Source organism: Anolis sagrei, chromosome Y, assembly GCF_037176765.1.
Source record: "Anolis sagrei isolate rAnoSag1 chromosome Y, rAnoSag1.mat, whole genome shotgun sequence".
Taxonomy (NCBI): domain Eukaryota; kingdom Metazoa; phylum Chordata; class Lepidosauria; order Squamata; family Dactyloidae; genus Anolis; species Anolis sagrei.
The window spans coordinates 10,595,236-10,615,491 of NC_090035.1; positions in this window are offsets into that span (position 1 = coordinate 10,595,236).

A 20,256-nucleotide genomic window follows, 5' to 3' on the forward strand; every position below is an offset into this window, starting at 1 on the left:
GAAGGAGAGCCCAGCACTCTCAGAAGTTATTCCATTATCTAACAGCTCTTACATCAAGAAAATCTGCCTAATCTTTAGGTGGAACCTCTTTTCTTGCCATTTGAATGTATTGGTTCATGATCTCCTCTCTAGACCAGCACAAGACAAGCTTTATCCATCTTCTACACTCCAGCCTTTCAGATATTTTGAGGTGGCTGTCATGTCATCTCCACATCTTCTCTGTTCCAAGGTAAGCGTACCCAACTTCCTAGATCGTTCTTCCCAAAGCTTGGTATCTAGACCTTTGGCCATTTTGACCTCCCTTGTCTGGTTTCCATCTTGTCCATATCCTTTAGAGCTCAGAGGTGGACATGGTATGCCCAGTTCACTCTGCTATTTCTCATCAATTTGGATCTTCAGACCCTTTTCCGTCTTGGTTTCTTTCCACTGGAAATGTCCCAAATTGTGGTGTGGCAATCTTGCTGTTTGGGAAATTTGGGGCATTATTGATGGCATAAGACAAAGAGCAAGATCTGAAATTTGAGGCATAGCAACCAATCCATTTTGGGATAGATGGGACTATTCTAGACACGCAACATCATCATCTCAAAGAAGCTTGCCCAGAAAGATGCCCTTTCCAATGTTAATTAATCCGAGCCAGGGTTGCAGTTGTAAGATCCCATCTCAGGCACAAAATAACATGGGTTGATCCATTTTGCTTTTATTTATTCATTTATTTATTCAAATAAAGTATTTATATTCTGCCCTTCTTACCTTCTTACCTGAGGGGAACTTCTTACCTGAGGGGACTCAGGGAAGATTACCATGTCCATATACATGGCAAACATTCAATGCCATAGACACATAACATACATAGACAGACACAAAGGCAATTTAACATTCCAGCTTTTGTCTTGAGGGTATTTTGGCCACCAGGGGAGCTGTCCCTTCACAGACCATTTGTGACACTGGTGAAGTACTTCCTCATTCTTCTATGACCTCATAAATTAGTTAAATTTGCCTCCCCGCGTAAGCGGTACCTAACTTTCCTACTTGATAGATGCAACTGTCTTTCGGGCTGCAAAGGTCGACAGCAAGCTACACAAATTAGTCTGCTGCTCACTCTGACCCGGGCTGGCTTTGAATTCATGGTCAGTAGTGATCTTAATGCAACTGACTCCCAGCCAGCTGCATTACAGTCCCAGTAGTACTATCTTGCTTCTTCTTGTAGGGGCTCCTAAAATGATGTACAGCAAATTAGGTTAAAGTCAAATAGGCCAAGCAAAACAATAGGTTTGATAGGCCTATTCCTTTGAGAGGAGAACATCTTTCTTTGGCCCTGTTTAATATAACTTCCCTTTGTCGCTTCTCTGGTTGCTGTGACATGTAACAGGGTTTGAATAGCTTAGAAGAACAAAAGATGAGCTGAGTATGTCCAAACCCAAAGGCCCAAGGAACCCAGGTTCTTACAGTGGCCAACCAGGAACCTCAAGAAATGTGTTTGAATGGATGGTGAATCTTGATAATGTTTCATACTGATAGTGTAAGGACCTATCCATGGTGCTGAACCTCACCACCAGGCCAGTTTCAGCACCTTGGATAGCTCTTGTAACCAGTAGATTCCACTACAGCTCAGTGCTATGCAATCCTGGGAGCTGTAGTTTGAAAAGCTTGTGAACCCTTCTTGCTTAATAGTGTAAACTACAACTCCCAGTATTCCATGTGTTTGGATGTATGGTAAATCTTCATAATTTTTCATATTGAAATTGGAAAGACTGATCCATGGTGCTGAACCTCACCTCCAACCCAAGTTCAGAACCTTGGATAGTTCTTGTAGATAATAGATTCCATGGAAGCTCAATGCTATGGAATCCTGGGAGTTGTAGTTTGAAATGTTCATGAGCCCTCCCTGCCAAAGAGTGCAAACTATAACTCCCAGTATTCCATGTGTTTGGATGTATGGTGAATCTTCATAATGTTTCATACTGAAATTGGAAAGAACTATCCATGGTTCTGAGCCTCACCTCCAACCTAGTTTCAGTACCTTTGAAAGCTCTTGTAGCTAGTAGATTCCATGGAAGCTCGATGCTATGGAATCCTGGGAGTTGTAGTTTGAAAAGCTCATGAGCCCTCCCTGCCAAAGAGTGCAAACTACAATTCCTAGGATTCCAAAGCATTGAGCCAGGCCAGTGCAAGTGGTGTTAGACTGCATTAAATCTACAATGTAACTGCACTCTTAGTTAAGTCTCAGCTGATACAGAAAACTGGTTGAGATGTTTAAAACATGACTATGAGCAAAGTTATTCAAAAGGAGAAAAACAACTGAGATAACCTTGATTTTTTTCATAGCATGCCTGCCTGCTCTCTTGTTCTCAAAAGTAACCACAAAAGAAGGTTTAATACAGCTGTGTGTGTGTTTTCTTTAACCCACATAGCCCCCACCAGCCCCCCACCATAAATTATATTTAACATTCCACAGAACTTTATTGCATTCTGTGTTTGGGTTTTATGAAAAAATCTGTATTTAACTTCAAGCCCTAGTAAACATCTTTGCTTATGTTGTTATGTGATTCCTTATTTGAGTATTTCGATTTAATTTCACAGTTCATATACCTTAAAGTTTTGATGCTTCCCCCTCCCCAACCTCAACCCTTTGCGGTTCATTCCAAGAGAGACATAGCGGTGGCCGGGGGCACCTCAATCTCTCTCTCTCTCTCTCTCATTCACTCACTCACTCTCTCTCTCGTTCTGACTGCACCACTTTGAGTGATTTCATGCCTTCCTTTGGCTTCAACAAGGAAGAACAACAAGGGACCCTATCAATATCCTGGCCTAACACCAGCACCGCATGCATAGTCTACAACATTTCACTGAAGACAAATTGGGAGGGATAGCCAATACTCCAGAGGACAGGAGCAGAATTCAAAACGATCTTGACAGATTAGAGAGATGGGCCAAAACCAACAAAATGAAATTCAACAGTGACAAATGCAAGATACTCCACTTTGGCAGAAAAAATGAAATGCAAAGATACAGAATGGGTGACGCCTGGCTCGAGAGCAGTACGTGTGAAAAAGATCTTGGAGTCCTCGTGGACAACAAGTTAAACATGAGCCAACAATGTGATGTGGCGGCAAAAAAAGCCAATGGGATTTTGGCCTGCATCAATAGGAGCATAGTGTCTAGATCTAAGGAAGTAATGCTACCCCTCTATTCTGCTTTAGTTAGACCACACCTGGAATATTGTGTCCAATTCTGGGCACCACAATTCAAGAGAGATATTGACAAGCTGGAATGTGTCCAGAGGAGGGCGACTAAAATGATCAAGGGTCTGGAGAACAAGCCCTATGAGGAGCGGCTTAGGGAACTGGGCATGTTTAGCCTGAAGAAGAGAAGGCTGAGAGGAGATATGATAGCCATGTATAATATGTAAGAGGAAGCCACAGGGAGGAGGGAGCAAGCTTGTTTTCTGCTTCCTTGGAGACTAGGACGCGGAACAATGGCTTCAAACTACAAGAGAGGAGATTCCATCTGAACATTAGGAAGAACTTCCTGACTGTGAGAGCCATTCAGCAGTGGAACTCTCTGCCCCGGAGTGTGGTGGAGGCTCCTTCTTTGGAAGCTTTTAAGCAGGGGCTGGATGGCCATCTGTCAGGGGTGATTTGAATGCAACATTCCTGCTTCTTGGCAGGGGGTTGGACTGGATGGCTCATGAGGTCTCTTCCAACTCTTTGATTCTATGATTCTATGATTCTATGAAATGGAACACATATTGAATTAATGGAAAGTTATGGAATCCTGGGACTTGTAGTTTGGTGAACCACCATCACTCTTCGAAATGAAGGACTTCCAGAACCATAGGATGCATGAAACCATGGATAATAGGGAACACTATCAAAATGAAGGACTTCCAGCCGTAAGACTTAGAACCATAGGATACGTGAAATAGTGGATAACAGGGAACTATTGAAATGAAGAAGTTACAGCCATAGGACTTAGAACCATAGTATATGTGGAATAGTGGATAACAGGGAACTATTGAAATGAAGGACTTCCAGCCCTAAGAATTAAAATCAAAGAATACATGGAGTAGTGGATAACAGGGAACTATTGAAATGAATGACTTCCATCTCTAGGACTTAGAACCATGGGATATGTGGAATAGTGATGCCTGAAACCATGGATAGGTAACCCTTATTGAAATGAAGGCCTTCCAGACCTAGATCCGTATGGTGCATGAATGTGGATAATAGAGAACCCCATTGAAATGAAGGACCACCAGCCCTGAGACTTAAAACCAAAGGATACATGGGATAGTGGATAACAGGGAACTGTTGAAATGAAGGACTTCCAGCTCTAGGACTTAGAACCATAGGTATGTGAAATAGTGGATAACAGCTAATTCTATTGAAATGAAGGTTTTCCAACCCTACAACTTAGAACCATAGGATGTCTGTAACCATGGATAGGTAACTCTATTGAAATGAAGGTCTTCCAGACCTAGACCCATATGGTGCATGAATGTGGATAATGGAGAACCCCATTGAAATGAAGGACCACCAGCCCTGAGACTTAAAACCAAAGGATACATGGAATAGTGGATAACAGGGAACTGTTGAAATGAAGGACTTCCAGCTCTAGGACTTAGAACCATAGGTATGTGAAATAGTGGATAACAGCTAATTCTATTGAAATGAAGGTTTTCCAGCCCTACGACTTAGAACCATAGGATGTCTGTAACCATGGATAGGTAACTCTATTGAAATGAAGGTCTTCCAGACCTAGACCCATATGGTGCATGAATGTGGATAATGGAGAACCCCATTGAAATGAAGGACCACCAGCCCTGAGACTTAAAACCAAAGGATACATGGAATAGTGGATAACAGGGAACTGTTGAAATGAAGGACTTCCAGCTCTAGGACTTAGAACCATAGGTATGTGAAATAGTGGATAACAGCTAATTCTATTGAAATGAAGGTTTTCCAGCCCTATGACTTAGAACCATAGGATGCCTGAAACCATGGATAGGTAACCCTATTGAAATGAAGGTCTTCCAGACCTAGACCCATATGGTGCATGAATGTGGATAATGGAGAACCCTATTGAAATAAAGGACTACGAGCCATAGAACCTATAACCATAGGATACATGGAACAGTGGATAACAGGACACTGTTGAAATGAAGGATTTCCAGCCCTAGGACTTAGACCCATAGGATGCCTGAAAGCATGGATAAGAGGGAGCCCTACAGAAATGAAATACTTCAGACCAAGAATGCCATAACGTCATGCCAGAGGACTTAGAAAATGCCTAGAGAAAACATATTTTGTTGGACATGGATAAATGAAACTGCAGATACTGGTCATACTGGGAATCATCGCATTGTGGCGCAGCTGGCTGAGTGTCAGCTGCATTAAGATCACTCTGACCAAAAGGTCATGAGTTCAAAGCCAGCCTGGGTTGGAGTGGGTTTCCAACCAATTGTGTGTAGCCTGTTGTCAACCTTTGCAACCCGAAAGACAGTTGAATCTGTCAAGTAGGAAAAGTGTGGGGAGGCTAAATTAACTGATTTATGAGGCCATAAAGAAGACTCCAGCAAAGTATTCCAGTGGGGAAACATGCGGGGAATGCGGAAGTGCTTCATCAGTGTCGCAGATGGACGATGAAAGCGACAGCTCCCCTGGCGGCCAGAAAAAGTTAAATAGCCTCTGTGTATGTCTGTATATGTTTGTATGTCAAAAATTGGCATTGAATGTTTGCCATATATGTGTACACTGTAATCCACCCTGAGTCCCCTGTGGAGTGAGAAGGGCGGAATCTAAAAGCTGTAAATAAATAATAAATAATAAATAAATACTTCCTCTGGCGTGACCTCAATTATGCCAATGTAAGCCACCCTTTGGTTTGCTCCAACTCTCCCTTCTTTGGCACATTATTCACCGAGTCCGGAAACTGTACAAAAGCCCCGCCAAAGTGCCAATCACATCGCTCTTACGATCCGCCGATACGAAATACCCTGGACAAATTATGGCTCACTTATGCAATGACCTCCCCGGTTCCTTCAGATAATGGCCATTACACTTTGGAGCACGCGTCTTCAAATGTATTCCTCTTCTCCGACGGTGACCCAATCCTTTCCGTTGGGGAAGCCTTTCTTGAAAAGGCGAAAGATCCCCATCAATCTGATAAAAGGGGGAAATGCTTCTTATTACGATTCCTAAATGAAACACAGCTCTCATTCAAGAGCCGCTCTTTGCTTCCAAATATATTCTCAAAAAGGAAATACGGTGCAAAGGAAGGTTTAGGGAGAGCAAAGGTGATTGGTTTCCCCAAATGTTTACCAGGAAAATTTCCATTGACACCCATTCCACTTATTTATTGATTGATTTTTATGCACCCGGCGTCATGGCAACTAGGCTGTTATGTAAATTACACATGGCATAACATTTACATCTAAACTTGTGTCAGAGGCTGGGCCACACACACACACATGAATAAAAAAAATCCTACAGCACATTACACCGTTTGGAAGGGGAGAAAGGAAAATAAGATTCCAGGTAACTGTTTTGCTTATCTCTTTAAAGAAAAGCTGTAACAGGATGGTACATATGAGTCATCCTCCTCTCCATCTCTTTCATCCACATAACATCCCTGCAAGGCAGGCTTGCTCGAGAGAGAGAAGGAGTCACTAGTCTGGTTCAGTTACTTAAAGAAGACCATGGAATCAATGGGATTTACGCAAGTTGTAGCCCAATGGGAAGTCATGCAACCACTCTCTTCTGCCTTGGTTAGACCACAGCTGGAATACTTTGTCCAGTTCTGGGCACTGCAATTGAAGAGGGATATTGACAAGCTGGAATGTGTCCAGAGGAAGAGGGAGACTCAAAGGATCAAGGGTCTGGAGAACAAGCCCTATGAGGAGCAGCTTAAAAAGCTGGGCATGTTTAGCCTGAAGAAGAGAAGGCTGAGAGGAGACATGTATAAATATGTGAGAGGAAGTCATAGGGAGGAGGGAGCAAGCTTGTTTTCTGCTGCCCTGGAGACTAGGACGCAGAACAATGGCTACAAACTACAAGAAATGAGATTCCATCTGAACATTAGGAAGAACTTCCTGACTGTGAGAGCTGTTCAGCAGTGGAACTCTCTGCACTGGAGTGTGGTGGAGGCTCCTTCTCTGGAGGTTTTTAAACAGAGGCTGGATGATTTGAATGTGATTTTCCTGCTTCTTGGCAGAATGGGGTTGGACTGGATGGCCCATGAGGTCTCTTCCAACGCTATGATTCGATGATTCAGTGGTACCTTGGGCATGCCACACAGCCTTCAAGGGAGGCCCCTTTAAGACAAATTTTGCAAAGAAAACCATATGATACTTCTGTCTTAGAGCTGCCATAAACTGGAATCCAAATCAGCATTGACACTGGGGGCACTTCTTGTTTGTTTCATCCTTAGACTGCACAAGTCTCCAGTCCTCAATGAGTAGCTAGACGTAGATATTGGATTGGAGTAAAGGATTCCTTTCCCCACATTCTTATGCATGTTTTTCCCAGAAGGGGTTTTGTCTTACTCTTCTTGCTTGCCACTATCTCCTCCCCTTTTGAAGATGTAGCAATGGAGTCTCTGTGAGAGATGAGCTTACTTCCTCTTTAAAGGTATTTTTATTGCCCTGATTTGGCCATGTGATTCTCCTTTGCCCTCTCTCTCTGCCTTTGTCTCCCTTCCAGTGAGGATGCATTTTGCCTTTTTCCAGGCAAAATGTAGCTGCATGGATACTTTTGATATTTTATCCCTTTACCTTTCTTAGAAGACGAGCTTAGTAAGTTAGTTAGCTCCAAGACCTTTTCTATCTAGAATGGATATTAAATAAATCTTTTGAACCTAAAGTTGTGACTCTGCAGTCCTGTTCCATCCTGTTGAATGGTACTAATCCTGACTCACCACATGTAAGTTTCTGCTGGTTGTGAAGTTTGCTTCTAGGACTCTGCTATATTTATAGAGGAATCATCACAAGTGGGAGTTATTTTTTGAGCCTAACAGCTCAGATTCCCAACACATCTACACCATAGGATGAATACAGTTTGACACCCCTTTAACTGGAGTGGCTTGGAGCTATGAAATCCTGGGAGTTGGAGTTGTATTTCCTGTGAAGCTGCCTTCACGTTGTCTGTGGAGAGTATTTTCTCCCTTTTCCACAATGTTGACATTGTGATGGACATCTTTGGTTTCCACCTGGCATTCCACTTACCAAGCTGAATAGGATCCTGTTAAGATGCCAATCTTTGCTTTCTATATTTTATTGGTCTGCCAAGATCTGGATGGCACTGGGGAAGATACCTACTTTCACCTGCTCTCCTTCCCCATCCAGCCATCCTTTCCCTTCCTCTCGTTGAGATATATATATATATATATATATATATATTCTCTTTTCTTCCCCTAAGGGAGAACATAACTGGAGTAACCAATTACAAGCACTTGATATGCACGGTAATGAATTCATCAGCATTGAAACTGACACCTGTGAGGATTAGCGTAGTCTAAACACCTTTTCTTCGAAAGAGGAAAACTCTTTTCATCTTCATCTTTTTCCCCCATTGAACAGTCTTTACTATTTGTAAGTAAATCCTTTCGAATCAGGAGGAAAGTGCCTGAATACTGGAGCTCTTTGACAGAGAAGGGTAAAAACATCTCACTCAACTTCGGTTCCCATCATTGCGTAGCCATGGCAGTTAAAGTGGTGCCAAACTACATTCATTCTACAGTGTAGTTTGAGCATGGGCAAACTTCAGCCCTCCAGGTGTTTTGGACTTCAACTTCCACAATTCCTAACAGCCTACCGACTGTTAGGAATTATGGGACTTGAAGTCCAAAATACTTGGAGGGCCAAAGTTTGCTCATGTCCTCACGCTCACACAAATGTAGTGTTTTGACTCCACTGTAGTCACCATTATGGCATCCTAAGAGGTTCTGGGATTTGCAGTTTGCCGCTGAGTGCCTTCAGGTCATTCTAGTCCTATGGAGACTGCCAATGGGTTTTCTGGGGCTGAGAGAGTGTGACTCACCCAAGGTCACCCAGTGGATTTCCATAACCAAGTGAGGATTGGAACCCTGTTCCCAGAGTCGTACTTCAACATTCACCACGCTGGGGATTTTGTTGTTTAGGGAGGACTATTTAGAACAGTATTTCCCAAATGCTAGTCCTCCAGGTGTTTTGGACTTCAGCTCCCAGCATCCCCGATCACTGACTGATGCAGATGAGGCTTTTGGGAGCTGAAGTCCAAAACACCTGGAGGACTAGAGTTTAAAATTATCCACTAGACCGCTCCAGTGTCTGGCTAAACTACAACTCCCAGGATCCCATAGGAAGCAGCTATGGCTTTTAAAGGAATCATAGTACCCTAATTGTGTTGTGTGCAAGGGCCTTATGTGAGTTTTATGTGTCCATGCCTTTTGGAAACCCAACCAGGGACAAAGGGAATATACAAATACAGGGATGGATAAAGGGATGGATGGATAATGGACACTAGAAGATCCCAAGGAAAGCAAGGTGGCCCTCGGTCACTTTCTCATTCCCTACCGCTTTCCTTTTGGAAGGAAGGAGGGAAGGAGAAAAAGGAGAGGAAGTGATTGCAGAGCCGAAGATGTACAAGTGCTGTCTGCTTTTCCTAAGCGCCGATCAATTACCAAGCAGACAAGGCTCTGTCATCTATGATTCACAATGTCAATTTCATGCTCACGGTAACCATTTAAGAAAGTGCCGCGTAGGGTTTTATTTTTTTTCTTAACATTTGATAAGAAATCAGCTGTGTTTGTGTTGGCAAAAAAATAAAGGAAGGGAAAAGGAGGGAGGGAGAAAGAGACCGATCACTGAGTGTGACAGCTCAGAAAGATTGCCGGCCGTGTTTCTGCCGTCTGTCACCGGGTCCATAAGTATTTATTTTCCAATGTTGGGGGCTTGTTTATGCCAGTGTTTTGTGTGCGGCCTGTGTGAGTACGCACTTTAAAAGCCACCGGGATGTCGGAAATAAACTGTCAATCTCCATTTACGGGCGCTAAAGTGGAAAATACAATGATTCTTTCTCTGTTTTTTTAGGTTCAATTGCCAGTTAGCGGCACACCGACCCGCTTCCCGAAGGCACTCTTCTACCTCTTTCATTACCTCCTTCAATAGAACATGGAGATATTTGAGAATTTAACCAAAGTAGGGCCTTCTTTTGTTTTTATTTCTTTTGCTTACTTTGATTTGGAGGACGATCCAGATGGTTAGATGGGTTTTTCTTTAGCGCTGAGCCAAAACCGAAGACAAAGGATCGTTCCCAAGCAAGGCGAAGCGTTCTTTGGGATGCATTGCCGTTGTTTTGTGCCGGCAAGTTGTTTCTGAGTCATGGTTTTCTTGGTGTTTATGCATTCCTTATTAAACCAGGGCTTGGAGTGGTGTTGGTGTTGCCTCTGTGTTGTTGTGTTGTTGCATCTTAGTTGTATCTGGAGCTCTTGGGTTATAGAATCATAGAGTTGGAAGAGACCTCATGGGCCATCCAGTCCAACCCCCTGCCAAGAAGCAGGAGGAATATTGCTTTCAAAGCACCCCTGACAGATGGCCATCTAGCCTCTGTTTAAAAACCTCCAAAGAAGGAGCCTCCACCACACTCTGTGGCAGAGAGTTCCACTGCTGAACGACTCTCACAGTCAGGAGGTTCTTCCTCATGTTCAGATGGAATCTCCTTTCTTGTAGTTTGAAGACATTGTTCTGCTCCTAGTCTCCAGGGAAGCAGAAAACAAGCTTGCTCCCCCCTCCCTGTGACTTCCTCTCACATATTTATACATGGCTATCATATCTCCTCTCAGACTTTTCTTCAGGCTAAACATGCCCAGCTCCTTAAGCTGCTCCTCATAGGGCTTGTTCTCCAGACCCGTGATCATTTTAGTCGCCCTCCTCTGGACACATTCCAGCTTGTCAATATCTCTCTTCAACTGTGGTGCCCATAATTGGACACAATATTCCAGGTGTGGTCTAACCAAAGCAGAATAGAGGGGTAGCATGACTTCCCTAGATCTAGACACTATGCTCCTATTGATGCAGGCCAAAATCCCATTGGCTTTTTTGCCACCACATCACACTGTTGGCTCATGTTTAACTTGTTGTCCACAAGGATTCCAAGATCTTTTCCACACGTACTGCTCTCAAGCCAGGCATCCCCCGTTCTGTATCTTAAAAACATTTTTGGCAGAGGTGGAAATTGAACCCACACCCCCAAAGAGACTGGAGCCTTAATCCAGCACCTTAGACCACTCGGCCATGCTACCGTGGTGGTGTAGTTCTCCAAAAGTTCTCCAAAAGAGCATTGGGGATTTTAGCAGATGTCAGGCCAGTCCTTAGGATCAATCGCTGTTCTGAAGTCAACAACTCAGTAACTCTTTGGTTCAACCCTGAAGTCCACTTGGCTCAATGATAGGATTTTCCTGCTAAAATGAGGGAGAGGTGGATAGCAGTTCCCTATTTCTTGGATGGGGATGAATAATTGGAGGAGGATTGGAAAGTGATCACTATTGAATTTTGGCATAACTTCTAGGGATTTAGCATGTGGCAAAAGATCCCAAGAAATGCTGAAATAACATTAAAACATTTATACCCCGTCCTTCTCGACCTCCGGGGAGGGACTCAGAACGGCTTCCAAACAGGCAACATTTCAATTCCAAACATAATAAGTACATCCATACAATTAAAATAATTATAAATATACATTAAAAACCACTCACCAGATTACAATCGCCAGAATTAAAATCGTCATCCAAAGCAGTCCAATTACGACACAATAAAATCTTGTCTTTCCAAGTAAAACAACTATTCAGTGAAAGCTTGATTCCATAATCAGGATTGAAGTTTATTCTGGAAGGTCAGGAGGGAGGGGGCAGAACTAACCTAATTGAGGAGGGAGTTCCACAGACGAGGAGCCACCACGGAGAAGGCCCTATCTCTCGTCTCCACCAAACGTGACTGCAGTGGTGGTGGGACCAAGAGCAGGGCCTCCCTGGATGATGTTAATAGGGGGAAACGGGTAAACTGGACCAGAACCATTTAGAATCTTTTTGCATCTATAAAGAGAAGTGTCATTAGGGCCCATCTTATGTTGAAGTCTCCTCCGAAAAGTGCAGAAGCGTTTGGGTTCTGCATTATGAGATCAGCAACATATATTTCCAAATGAGACCACTGGGCTCTGATCTGTGGTTTCCTCTTCAGTGGGGGCATATATACATTAACTACCAGCAACGTGTGATGTTGGATATTAGACCTGATGAGTTTGCGTGGGACTGTGTCCCTCTTCCCTTGAGCTAGTTATTGACCATGATAAAGTGAACTTGAACTAATGGCTTTCTTGGCAAGATTTGTTCAGATAGGGTTGCCCTTGCCTTCCTCTGAGGCTGAGAGAGTGTGACCTGTCCAGGGTCATCCATGGACAGGGAAGGGCTTGAAATTGCAGAGTCCAAGGCTGCATCTACACTGTTGAATGAATTGACTTTGACAACGCTTTAACTCACCGTCATGGAATCCTGGAAGCTGTCATGGTGTTCTTGGGCAGAGTGCCATGCTCTCACAATTCCATAACATTGAGCCATTGCAGTATCAAATGGCATTCATCAACACAACCCTAGTCCATCACTCAAACACATTGTGATGCTCAGAAGTAAACATCATGCAATGGACACATTTCTGCTTAAGGCAACCAAAGCAGAGTTGTATAGATGGCATGTTCCTTTGGACTTCGTCCTTGTGTAGTGCAATTGCACATTGAATTTTGTGCTTGCGTTTCCACTGAACCCTGTGTTTGCATGTTCCATTTGTACACTGAATATGGTGGTTGAATTTCAGCAGTTGTGCATCCAACATTATATTTCTTCGATTCTAAGACACATTTTGCCCTTCCGTATAAATGTTGTTGTTGTTCATTCGTTCAGTCATCTCCGACTTCGTGACCTCATGGACCAGCCCACGCCAGAGCTCCCTGTCGGCCGTCACCACCCCCAGCTCCTTCAAGGTCAGTCCAGTCGCTTCAAGGATGCCATCCATCCATCTTGCCCTCTTCCTTTTACCTTCCACCTTCCCCAGCATAATTGTCTTCTCCAGGCTTTGCTGTCTCCTCATGATGTGGCCAAAGTACTTCAACTTTGTCTCTAGTATCCTTCCCTCCAGTGAGCAGTCGGGTTTTATTTCCTGGAGGATGGACTGGTTGGATCTTCTCACAGTCCAAGGAACTCTCAGAACTTTCCTCCAACACCACAGCTCAAAAACATCGATCTTCCTTCGCTCAGCCTTCCCTAAGGTCCAGCTCTCACATCCGTAGGTTACTAGAGGGAATACCATGGCTTTGACTAGGCGGATCTTTGTTGCCAGTGTGATGTCTCTACTTTTTACGATTTTATCGAAACTGGACATTGCTCTCCTCCCAAGAAGGAAGCGTCTTCTGATTTCCTGGCCACAGTCTGCATCTGCAGTAATCTTTGCACCTAGAAATACAAAGTCCGTATAAATATCTCTCCAAAAACAGGGTGCATTTTAGAATCATGGGTGCTGAGAGAGAGAAAGAAAGAGAGGGAGCACTTTTTCTGTTCATGGAACTAAAATTAGTGTGTCTTGCGAGCAAAGTCATCTTAGATTCAAAGGAATATGGTGTCTTGAATAGCAAACCATATCTCTCATAGACCCCAAACACCATCCACAAGGCTATCTGATTTCAAAGAAACAGGTTATTCTCCAAATTCTGGATTCTTTTTCCATTTTCCAGAACTTAGGAGACATGATTAAAGGCACTATAGGTAAGAAACCTGCTTTTCCCTAAAGAAATAGGGCCGCTGAATGTGTTTCCTATGGCAGTATGAATGATGCCAGGGTTTGCAATGTAGCAAAGTTGTGAAGAGAGGATGATGGTGCCTTTCCTTCCAAGTCAAGCATCAGTCTTGAGGAACCGACTCTCTGGGAGCCAGGGACGGATCGTCTGGATGTTTAACATGGCCAAATTAACCCCTGCAGACAGCCCGACACTTGTTTACAAAGCCGAGATGGAAATTTATGGTGTCGCTCCACAACAACTTCTCACCCAGCGTCCAGAGCAGAAAGGGAGACGGAACGATCTCTCCCATTTGGAAGGAAGTGGGAAAGCTCTTAACAAATCGATACCGTTATTTAGTCAATAAAGCCACAAAACAAGCCCTCCAGGGGATAAACACACAGAAAATTCACTGTTGGCAAACAGACATGCCTGACACTTGCCTTTAAATGTGTGTGAGAGTGTATGGAGGGGACAGGGAAAGAGAAGGAAGCCTTGGGCCTGCAGTCTTGACATGCTCAGAGGATCCTTGGCAAATCTTTAATTTGTTTATTTTATTTTGCATTTAGTACTCATTAATTTGCTGTTGTTGTTGTATACCTTATTTACTGATTGATTTACCACATTTATACCCTGCTTTTCTCACCCAGCAGGGGATTAAAGGCAGCTTACATATATAGGCAATGATTTGACTTCAGTCATTTCCAACTTATGGAGACCCTAAGGCAGTGGTTCCCAAGCATTTTTTTTATCACTTTGGTGAGGCACCATCACTATTCGAAATGAAGGACCACTTTGACCATGGACGGCTCTCCAACATTAATACCAAAAGGTTTATGAATCAGTTTTTGGTCAATTTTATATTCGCTTTAGTTATTTGGGGTGCTGACTCAGAAAATTCCATTGGATAGACCACATCAGCTCTAGTTTCTTATACAGAACATATGCCATACAGTAATCACCATCTGCTTGCCCACAGAAAAAAATAATCTAGATCCACAAACCTTATTTTAGGTCTTATGGCCCACCAGTGGGACATAGCCCACAGGTTGGACACCACTGCTCTAAGGCAAAGCTTTCCCACAACTTCTCCAGAGAGATTTTGCTGCCATATTTCTTCGATTCTAAGATGCCATTGATTGTAAGATGCACACTAATGTCACCAGCAGCAGCAACAACACAACAACAACAAACACATGGCATGCTCCATTTTAGAGATGTTCATATGTCTTAGAATCAAGGAAATGCAGTAAAGCAGATGATTTCCTCAGTTCTCAGTCCATGACAGTGGTATATGGCTTTGTGAAGTTGTTGTGTGCCATCAAGTTTCTTCTGACTTACAGCAACACCAAGGTGGCCCTAGCAGGGTTTTCTTGGCAATATTTGTTCAGAGAAGAGTTTGCTTTTGCCTCCCTCTGAGGCTGGACGTGACTCTCCCAAGATCATCCAATCGGTTTCCATGTTGGAATGAGGATTCGAACCCTGGTCTCCACAGTTTTAGTCTAAATGCCCGGTCACTACATAATGTTGACTTTCTGTGTGAATTTAGTCCAGTAAAAAGGCTAGATATCATGAGGCAATGGATCTGGTCTGGATCAATCTGATACCACAGTTCAATAAGTTGGAATCTATCAGGAAAAGAGGTGCCCAAGATCATCAAAGGTCTGAAGACCAATGTGTCATGTTGAAGAAGTCATGTAGAAGATGGAGCCAGCTTGGTTTTTGCTGCTTCAAAGCTGGGACGCAAATCAATGGATCCATGTTGCAAGAAAAATAATCTGCCTAAAAATTAAGAACGAGATGTTTACCAGTGAATAGACTTCCTTGGAGAACGGTGGACTCTCCATCTATGGAAGTCCTTCAACAGAGGTTGGATGGCATCTCTGGGAGTGCTTTAGTGTTCCTGCTTGGCAAAATGGGTTTGGATTAGATGGCCATTGGTGTCCCTTCAACTCTACAATTCTTTGATTCCATAATTCTATATAATGCAAATCTTGTTGGGTTGTCCCATTTCTGGCTGGTGGCATAATCAAATGCCTTCTTAGACCCCTTTCTCCTCACATCATGTTTCCTTCATAGGGTTTAGTCGGGCAGAAAATTTGCACTTTACTTCCTTGAATGATGTTACCAAGTGATCTGCTCTCTGCAAACACCAGATCTCCTCTGCTTATGGAAATCATCCTTTCTGATTTCAGGAATTAGCTGGGGATTGATTTACATTTGTGAATGTGCTTATACTTGTCAGGGTGGCCTCTTGTTTCCATCCCATTTCCCTGATGTAGTGTGTACAACTCTCCCCGCATTTGGGATATGTTCACACAAATTTTAGCACCGTTCCATGCAAGAAAGTTGTCTTTGGGAATTAGGAGCCGCCGTAGCCTTTACTTGCCTCCGACTCCGGCCCTCCCTTCCCCCTGTACTAATTCAAATGTATATCCCTAATTCGTGGCTTATGCCTCTCTACCAGGTTCTTTCTTGGGATAAATGCACTGCTTCCTTAAGATTACCGCTGAGCAAGAAATCCACAAGCCCCAACAGTGAAACAAACCATTCTTAATCTGTTGGGAATGCCAGATGAGATTAAAAGTGAGTCCCCTTTAATCTCCTCCTACAGCTGAACCGTGAGCCCATCTCCAGCTTCAGTGGGTCGCGCCGGAACCGGACGCTAAGCCCTTATTGTCAAACTTAATAGGAGAAGGGGGCTGCTGGTGACTGGCACATTCTAGAAACAGCTGTGTCCCCACATCTTTCTCAACAAAGCCCCCCCCCCCCCCCCCAATCTCCCATGGCTACTGAGCTACTCCCTACCATGTCCTTGAAGAGCAAGGAGAAACTATTTGTGTGTCTTTGTTTCTGACTTGTGGTGACCCTAAGACAAACCTATTCCCTGGAATCTTGTGTCCAGTTCTGGGCCCCACAAATCAAGGAGGATATGAACAAGCTGGAAGGTGTCCTCCAGAGGAAGGTCACCGAAATGGTCAAAGGTTTCTTCAAGAACAGAAGGTGAAGGGCTGATATTGTGGCAATGTTCAAATATTTGAAAGGCTGCCTCATTTTCCACTAATCCAGAGACAAGGCCACAATGGAGCCATGGATTCCAACTCCAAGTTATACATTGAGCATCCCATGCTTTGCACTGTAGTTGTCCATCCTATAATTTATCTTGTAATAGTGCTTTCTATGCTTGGGTTGCAGTTGAGCATCCTACACTTTGCACTGTGGTTGTCCATGCTGTCCTTTCCATTGTACTTCTCCATCCTGTCATTTGCCTTGTGCTTGTGCATCTTATATGTAGGTTGGGTTTATACACCCTGAACTTTTCATTGTGGTTCTCTAGCCTGTGTTTTATGTTGTGGCTGTGAATCCTATGCTTCGATTGCAGTTGTGCACCCTGTACTTTCCATTCTGGTGGTACATCCTGTACTTTCCATTGTAGTCAGGCATGTAGCCTGGGGGGCGGGAGGCTTGAGGGGCTTCACCCCCCCCCCCAATTATCATGGTGGTCCACGAGAGGGCCTTATTGGTGCATTATTTAAACTGTTATGTTTATTCATATCATGATCTGATCACCATACTCAATATATCCCATATGCATGGAGGTATTGGGGTAACGATACAAAAGGTTTGCTAGGGTAGACCCTCTTTCACTCAGACTCAGCCCCCCGAATCAAACTCAGCCCCCCCCCCCCCCCGAATCAAAATCCTGGCTACGGGCCTGATTGTAGTGATGCATTCTATGCTTTGCCTTACAGTTGTGCATCTTATACTTTCCACTGTGGTTCTCCATCCTTTTCTTTGCCTTGTAGTTGGCATCCTATGCTTGGGTTGCAGTTGAGCATCCTACACTTTGCACTGCAGTGATGCACCTGAGACTTCCCACTGTCGTTGTAATTACTGTACTTTCCATTGAGGTTTTCCATCCTGTCATTTGCCTTGTGGTCATGCATCTTATACTTTTGTTGCATTATACATCCTACTCTTTCCATTGTACATCCTACTCTTTCCAAACCGACCTGAGTCCCTCATAAACCGACCTGAGTCCCTCGTTGAGGTGAGAAGGCCGGTATAGAAATTTCTAAATAAATTGTTGTCCTCCATCCTGTCCTTTGCTGTATGGTTGTGCATCTTATACTTGGACTGCACTTGTGCATCCTATATTTTCCATTGTGGCTGTCCATCATATATTGTCAATTGTTCAATTCCACTTAGGCATTGATACATGTGGCACAATATTGCTTTCCTGCACATGGATTACATATTACGTAGTGTTGGCATAGCATTTCTCTGCAAGTGAATATTGACCCTACAGTGAGGAGGGCATTGGATTGCAGCCATAATCCATTGGATAGCCTGGGCCTGAGCCATATAGGGATTTGTAGGTCATCCTCAGCATTTTCAATTCATTCCTGGAAAGAGACCAGCAGCCAGTGGAGCTGTTTGCAACAAGGGGACTGAGCGATCCCTCTAACTGCAGGGATCTTCCATCATATCATTCAGCGTCAATTCCTCCCCAACATGGAGATCCTCAGAAGAAACCCAGCTCTGTAAAGGAACAGGAGGAAGGAACAAAGCAAGGCCTTGACAAAGCAAAGCTCCAGTCGTGTGCAAATCCCTCCCGCAAAAACTTTTTTGTTTGTTTGTCTAAGCAAGCTTTTAATCTCCCACTAAGAAGGAAACACAAGTCGGCCCTGACTTGGGAAATGCCTTATTATTTTCTATTATGTGCCAGGCTGGGGTGCTTCCCTTCCCTACCGCCCTCCCCACTCCAGAATATTTCATGTATATTGTCTTAACGGTTGGAAGCCAACCCGATTTGCCGACAAAGGATGCGATTTTAATGTTATAAGTAAATTTCCCTTTGGTGAACAGTGGGACTGGGAAGACAGAGAGACCCAAAGGCGGGGGTATAGCGTTCCTAAATCAACAGAGGAGGGAATGGATGGTTCAGCTGCTTCCAGCTGCTTTAAGGCTGCCTCGCTTCCAAAGAGGCAAAAGCAAAATGACTTGTGCGGTTGCCCTGGCCACCTTTTCAAATGGTAGAGTCCCAGGAGAGCATCTAGATGGCAGATCTGAGAGCATCGATGCAGCCGTGTCAGGTCCACTCAACTCCTTGTGTGTGCATGTGAATATATTTGCAAATCCCAAGGACTTTTTCCAGCCAAGTCTGCTTGCAGACCTGTTTTCCCATTCCCCAGTTGTGCCTTCCGTGTCAGTGAGGCAGTGAATCCGTTGCAGGTTTTGGAACTTGTGAAAGTTCCTCACTACCTCACTACCTCTGAGGATGCTTGCCATAGATGCAGGCGAAACGTCAGGAAAAATGCCTCTAGAACATGGCCCTATAGCCCAAAAAACCCACAAGAACCTAGTGATTCCAGCCTTGAAAGCCTTCGACAATACATTGAACTTGTGAAATTCTCGGCACACTCAATTAGAGCTGGCCAACAGGTTTGCTGGTTCCTACATGTATTGTTAACTGATCTAAATCAAATATTTATCACTTTGGGGTCAGGGTTAGATATGCCTGTCTTTTAATTCTCCAAATGGAAATATAATGTTGGTGTCAACCATATTGTTAACTCCCTTGAGTCCCTATATTGGGAGGAAGGCAGGATAAAAATGAAGATACTACTACTACTACTACTACTACTACCAATAATAATAATGGCAGCTACTACTAGTGGTAAGGAAGGGTTAGAAAAAGGAGATTTATGGTTGTGGGCAATTATAACCACTAGTTGAGAAGGTGCTTTTCTTCCTCCAGTACCTACTGGGGCCACCATAAAAACAACTAAGAAGTTACCGTTACTCCACCAAAGAATGGGCATAAGGAGTACATTTATAGTACTGTACAATTAGGAATACTATTACAGCATAAAATGAGAGGTCATTGTGCTGTTTATTTATTTATTTTATTTACTTTATTTACTTTGTATTGTCGAAGGCTTTCATGGCTAGAATCACTGGGTTGTTGGAGGTTTTTCGGGCTATATGTTCTAGAAGCATTATCTCCTGACGTTTTGCCTGCATTGATGGCAAGCATCCTCAGAGGTTGTGAGGTCTGTTTGTATTTACTTTGTGTTTTCGAAGGCTTTCATAGCCAGAATCACTGGGTAGCTGTGAGTTATCCGGGCTGCCTGGCCATGTTCCAGAAGCATTCTCCCCTGACGTTTCACCCACACCCATGGCAGGCATCCTCAGAGGTTGTGAGGTCTGTTGGAAACTTGGCAAGTGAGGTTTATATATCTCTGGAATGATGTCCAGGGTGGGAGAAAGAACTCTTGTCTGCCTGGGGCAGTGTGAATGTTAAAAATGGCCACCTTGATTAGCATTGAATAGCCTTGCAGTTTCAAAGCCTGGCTGCTTCCTTCCTGGGGGTGGCCATTTGCAACATTTACGCTGCCTCAGACAGACAAGAGTCTTTTCTCCCACACTGGAGATCTATAAACCTCGCTTGCCT